This window comes from Crocodylus porosus, unplaced genomic scaffold (assembly GCF_001723895.1).
Source record: "Crocodylus porosus isolate Cpor-Errol unplaced genomic scaffold, CroPor_comp1, whole genome shotgun sequence".
Lineage (NCBI taxonomy): Eukaryota > Metazoa > Chordata > Crocodylia > Crocodylidae > Crocodylus > Crocodylus porosus.
Window position 1 is genome coordinate 13,774,561 of NW_017728913.1, and position 6,000 is coordinate 13,780,560.

The following is a 6,000-nucleotide window of genomic DNA, read 5'->3' on the forward strand; positions in this document are numbered from 1 at the left end:
ATTAGCACAAATGTCCTCATCCATGACTGTGGTAGCAATGTCAATATGAACTAATACTGGCTAAATAACATTTACATACGAAATACTGAAGGGTTAGAAACTATCAAAATACCTTTTGGAAAACCTACAAAGAAAACTCAATACAACTTTTAAAATTGGGGGCAATCTGCATTGTATAAATATTGATTCTATAAATCTAACTGTGTCCTCATTCTGTTTTGGCAAATGTAATAATGCATGATGAATATGCTAAATAATAGTTCTTTAACTTTAATTTCCACAATGAAACTCAACTATTAGTAGAAAGGTGAATATTACTAATGGAACACTGTTCAGCTTGCTCATATTAGCAGCGGTCAAGAGTCATGAATAGTTTAAATCTGCAACAGCTAGGAACAGGTTCACACAAGCTCATTTATTTTAGACACATAAGGAATTGATTTTTTGAAGCAATCTCTTGGGAGATTAGACTTGGCCACAACGGTAGCCTGAGAGTGTTTCTGTGTTTTTCCTTGCAACTGGCATGTATTAATGTGGATCAGAATAAAGACTTGTTTACATGGTCCTTGTAGGTTTGTATTTTACCTTCAAAGTGAAAGTATTTCACTTACACTACCCATGGCTATAAAAGCATTGTAGAATGCATACTTACCTAATCCTTGCCTACAATAAGTGTTCTTATTTACCCATTCATCTTACATGTTACAAAAGTATCTGTCAAAGTACATATGCCCCCAGCCAGATGCAAAGAAAGGACTTATGAGCTAACAATGCAGAAGTTAGGAATGAGGTTATAAAAAGCCATTGTAAAATGCCACCTTTAATGTGAAGGATGTTATAAACCAGGTAACGCTGATAATTTCTTTATCCAAACTGGTTTGGTAGGACCGTGTATTTCTGTTGCAGGGTGTTACATATGTACTGATATTTTTCACTATATTCAGGTGACTCTGCCAAACTTGTCAGTTCCCTAGAGATGATAACGTTACCTAAGTTCTTGCTGAATTCCCATAATATTAGCTATGCTATGTATAGCGCACATGAGAAATACAAGTATAAAGCAAAGTTGTCTATGTTTAAAAAGTATGACTACAAGTTATATCAGAAAAAGCAATGTAATCATTGCTGTTCAGCAGTTGTAGGAGAAAAGTGATCCTTGTCCAAGATGTTCACAGTCAACGGCTCCAACTCTGGAAAGTACAAACACACGCATTAATTTTCAGCATATGCCTAACCGCCTTTTCTGAGGAAGAATCAAGCCCTGATTACTGAAGCACTCAAGTGTGTATTTGAATTTAAGCATGCCTCATCCTTCCCAACAGGACTTTTATCACATGCTTAAAGTTAAGCATATTCATAAATGTTTTACTGAACAGGAGCCTAAAGATGTCTGCACCATTCTGACACACAATGCTTCTTGTAATATAATGATCAATTTATCACAGAGCAACATGTTTTCTTTAAATCTATGTAAATAAGGCTGATAATATGGCTTGGCTTATTAGCACTACTAGGCTTCAAGAAAGGCATGTTTTAAGAAGGCATAGACTTGCTTCCCATTCAGTTTATGTTTAAGATGACTGAGGTTTTTATGCCATTTTGCATATATAAGGATTGCAGTTAGGGGGCAAATTGCATTCATTAGAGTGGCAGGGAGGGAAGCTATTATACCTTTTACACTTTAAAAAACAAATGTGAGGATTTTAAGCATTGTTTTCTGTAGCCAATAAAATCAAGTATTGCAAACTATAAAACAATGCTGTCTCAGATTGGTCCACAGTTCCATATGTACATGCCTCACTGCAATTATAGATTAAAGGCAAAGGTTTTTACCCTCTTTGTTTTCTAAAACATTTCCTTACATTACTTATAATTTTGAATGGAAATAGGTCTGTTTTTAGACTGAAGGGAATGATTTAAGGAGGTAGGTAGTGAATGGTAATGAGCTGAGAGGTCCAGCAAACATAAAGTAAGTGAGAACACATGCATTTACTTCCAGTAACAAGAGCCTTTATTAAAACAAAATGCTGCAGCAGTAATATCATGAGCAATGTACCTTGAAAACCTGTTAACTGTTTAAGGTACAGAATGTCAATAAATATACTCTGAGCCTTTTTTCAAGGGGGGAAGATTTATTACCCATTCTAATTGACAACAAAAGTCATTAAAAACCACAGAGGGAAGCAGCACTTCTGGAGCAACTAAAGCTTTCATTTTGAAAAAAGTGATTTTGCTACACTTCTAGTAACATGATGAGGAAATGTTCCCCATCCCATTTATAGTCAGTCAGATAAGGTTTTATATATGCTTTGGATCTTTTTGGATACATGTGCCCAAACAGTTGAGCTCCAGGTCACTCCTGATTGCTTCTTTGATGTAAATGAAATGCTTGGACTCAATGCCACTTCACAAAAAACAAAGATGCTTTACTGGCCTGCCCCAAACCAACAAGCTGCTCCTTTACATATTACAATTAGAAGGCAGTCTTTGGAAAATGTTGTGCATTTCTCTGAACTATGTAACCATCTTTTCCAAAAGGTCAACATAGATTACAATGTTCAACACAGGATAAAATCTACCAGTGCTACCTATAGATGTCTCTGAAATTGTATATTTGATGATAATGACATTAGGACCCAAACTGAACATTTTTGCCTATCAGGCTGTTGTCATTCCTGTTGAGTTCTTTAGGTCTGAAATTTGGCTGACATATCAGAAACACCTGAAAGCTTTATCAGTTGATACTTAAACTACCTGGAAGCATATCAGTTGGAAGGGCTCAGGGAACTGAGCTTATTTAGTTAGCAGAAGAGAAGACTAAGCAGGGATTTGATAATAGCCTTTAAATACCTGAAGGCTGGTTCCAGAGAGGATGAAGCTGGACCGTTCTCAGTGGTGGCAAATGACAGAACAAGGAGCAATGTTCCCAAGTTGCAGCAAGGGAAGTTTAGATTGGATATTACAAAAAACTTTTTCACTTGGAGGGTGGTGAAGCACTAGAACGGGTTACTTAGAGAGGTGGTAGAATCGTCATCCTTGGAGGTTTTTAAGGTCCAGCTCAACAAAGCTTTGGCTGGGATGATCTAGCTGGTGATGACCCTGCTTTGAGCAGAAGGATGGATTAGATGACTTCCTGAGGTCCCTTCCAACCCTAATTTCCTACGATTCTATGACAGACGAACAAATGCCAGCATGCATGCTCAAGCAAATATTGCCAGTATTGAGGCCATATTTATACTGCACCAGCACATTTGGACAGAACATGTCATAAGGAGGCCTAACAGCCAGCTCTGAAAACAGGTCCTATATACTCCCAGCTCACTAATGCTTGCTGATTTAGAGGCGGCTAAAAGAAGAGATTCAAATACACATGGAAGGCTAATCTGAAGAAATATGTTATTAAATCAATACCTGGAAGACTCCAGGACTGACTTGTCCCTAATGGCACCATGATGTATGACAAGAGCCAATCATTTTGAGCAAACTCACCTCACTATAGAGGTAGATAGATGAGAGAGAAAAAAGGAAAGAGCAGTGACCCAATATCACCAGGATCTACTCCTTTCCTCTGGAACTATTTACCATGTCTGTAGCTGAACATATGAATCTCAAATCAGCCTCCTTAGTCATCGACAGACTTGCTGACTGGATGACTGTCATCCTCAGATCAAGCCACCATCACTGCTGCCACTGGCTTTTTTGATAGAAATCAATCTTGACATTCTTCATCCAGATGTCATTTTGTATCACCTTGTGTTTGAATTGTAAATTGTTCATTGTTTTAATTTAAATACATTTTTGAGAGGACTATTCCCAAATGCCCAATAATGAAAGTTCTGTTTCAACAGCTGTTTATGATGTTATTGCATCCAATAGTGCTCTTTTCTTGGGGAATCCTCTTTAATCTTCCTTTGAGTTCTGTGCTTCACAAGGACACAATAAATGTTTAATTATGGGTGCAGGCAGAAGTGCAGCTCCTGGATCTAACTCATGGTGATTCATAGAAATTGCCATGAGTTAGATCCATCCCTCCAATCCAACAGACTTTAGCTGTTGTATCTTGAGGGTGGAAGATCGGCTCTAATTTGGAGCTGATCCAGGGAGAGAGGTTGTGTCTTCCCCTGGTTCAATCCCCCCATCCTAGCTTCATTGCTGTCTCTGAATGGGAGGGGGAAAAAGGAAGGCGAGGGAAGTTTTCTCAGCCTTCCTGGTTTGGGGGGATGTGTAGATTGGAGCTCCTCCAGGTGAGAGGCTCCAATCCACTGGCCTGCACACTTTAGCGGGGCTGAGAAAACCCCAGAAGGGACCTTCCTTCCCTGCCTTCTTCCCTTCCTGTTCAGAAACAGCAGTTGTAGCTCACAGTGCTGCAGCTGGAGCACACAGAAATTAAGTTGCTCCACTTAAGTGGGATGAAAAACCTGCACCATGCATATAGGCTCGGTAGTGCTACGCTGGTTAGCTCTACAGATAAAAGGGACTTGGGGGTCATGGTTGACCACAAGATGAACATGAGCCTTCAGTGTGATGATGTGGCTAGTAAAGTGAGCAAAACGCTGGCTTGCATCCACAGATGCTTCCCAAGCAGATCCTGGGACGTCATTCTCCTGTTGTACTCAGCCTTGGTGAGGCTGCAGCTGGAGTACTGCATCCAGTTTTGGGCTCTGCAGTTCAAAAATGATGTGGAGAAGCTTGAGAGAGTCCAGAGGAGAGCCACGCGCATGATCAGAGGGCAGGAAAACAGACCTTATGATGAAAGGCTGAGAGCAATGGGGCTATTCAGCCTGGAAAAGCGCGGGCTCAGGGGTGATTTGGTGGCCACCTATAAGCTTATCAGAGGTGCTCATCAGGATCTGGGGGAATATCTGTTCACCAGAGTGCCCTAAGGGATGACAAGATCGAACGGTCACAAACTCCACTGCGACTGTTTCAGGCTGGACATAAGAAAAAACTTCTTCACTGTCCAAGCCCTCAAGGTCTGGAATAGACTGCCACCTGAGGTGGTTCAAGCACCCACTTTGAACACCTTCAAAACACATTTGTATAGTTATCTTGCTGGGATCCTATGATTCCTATTGACTTCCTGCCCCTGGGGCAGGGGGCTGGACTTGATGATCCTTCGGGGTCCCTTCCAGCCCAAATGTCTATGAAATCTATGAAACTTAAGAGTGAATTCATTTGAACCCTCAAACAATAAGGATTAATTTTTCAAGCATTCAGAGGGCTCTGCAGCCATGCTCTTTTACTTGGGCACAACTTTAGAGTGATTTCAAGGGGCCAATAGTGCAACAATTGTCATTTCTGTCTGCTCCCTATATGATGCACTTATTTTGCTTTGTTCTACTTCACTGTAGAGCTTATGTGCTTAGTCCTACTGTTTTTCAGGAATTGATATATAGAATAGACTCCATGAACCATTTTATCTTGATATATATCTTGACATAAATACTAAACTGTGAAATATGTTGCTAATTTTGACAAATATGAAGTCTCACTTGCATTCAGTAAGACCAAATGCTTACCAATGAAGTGTTTACCAATGTGACTAAGGATTGTATAGATGGATCCTGAATTTCTTTTAATTTTTACCTTGTATATTATTGAACTTTCTCTTGTTCCCATTAATTTTTGTGTGTGTATTTTCTAGGGTTACCATTCCTATTATTTGCCAGTTGTACTTTTTATCACTTCGATAATAAGAAAGATACTGAAAAAAACAGATAGCTTAGTTATTCTATGATGAAAATTTTTTCTATTTCAGAGCTAAATGTACATTAAACTAAAATGTTGCCTTTTCTAATTGAATTCTTTAATTCCCTCAATATTTATGAGGAGGAAACTATAAAATTTTATTTATATCATACCTTTGCTATTTTTCTCTCAATTTACTTTACTTGTTTGTTTTTGCTCACTTCGTTTTTTATCCAATTCTACATCCCATGCATAGCATATTATGTCATAATGTTCATTATTAATCTGAAACTATACACTGCTGTGCAGAAG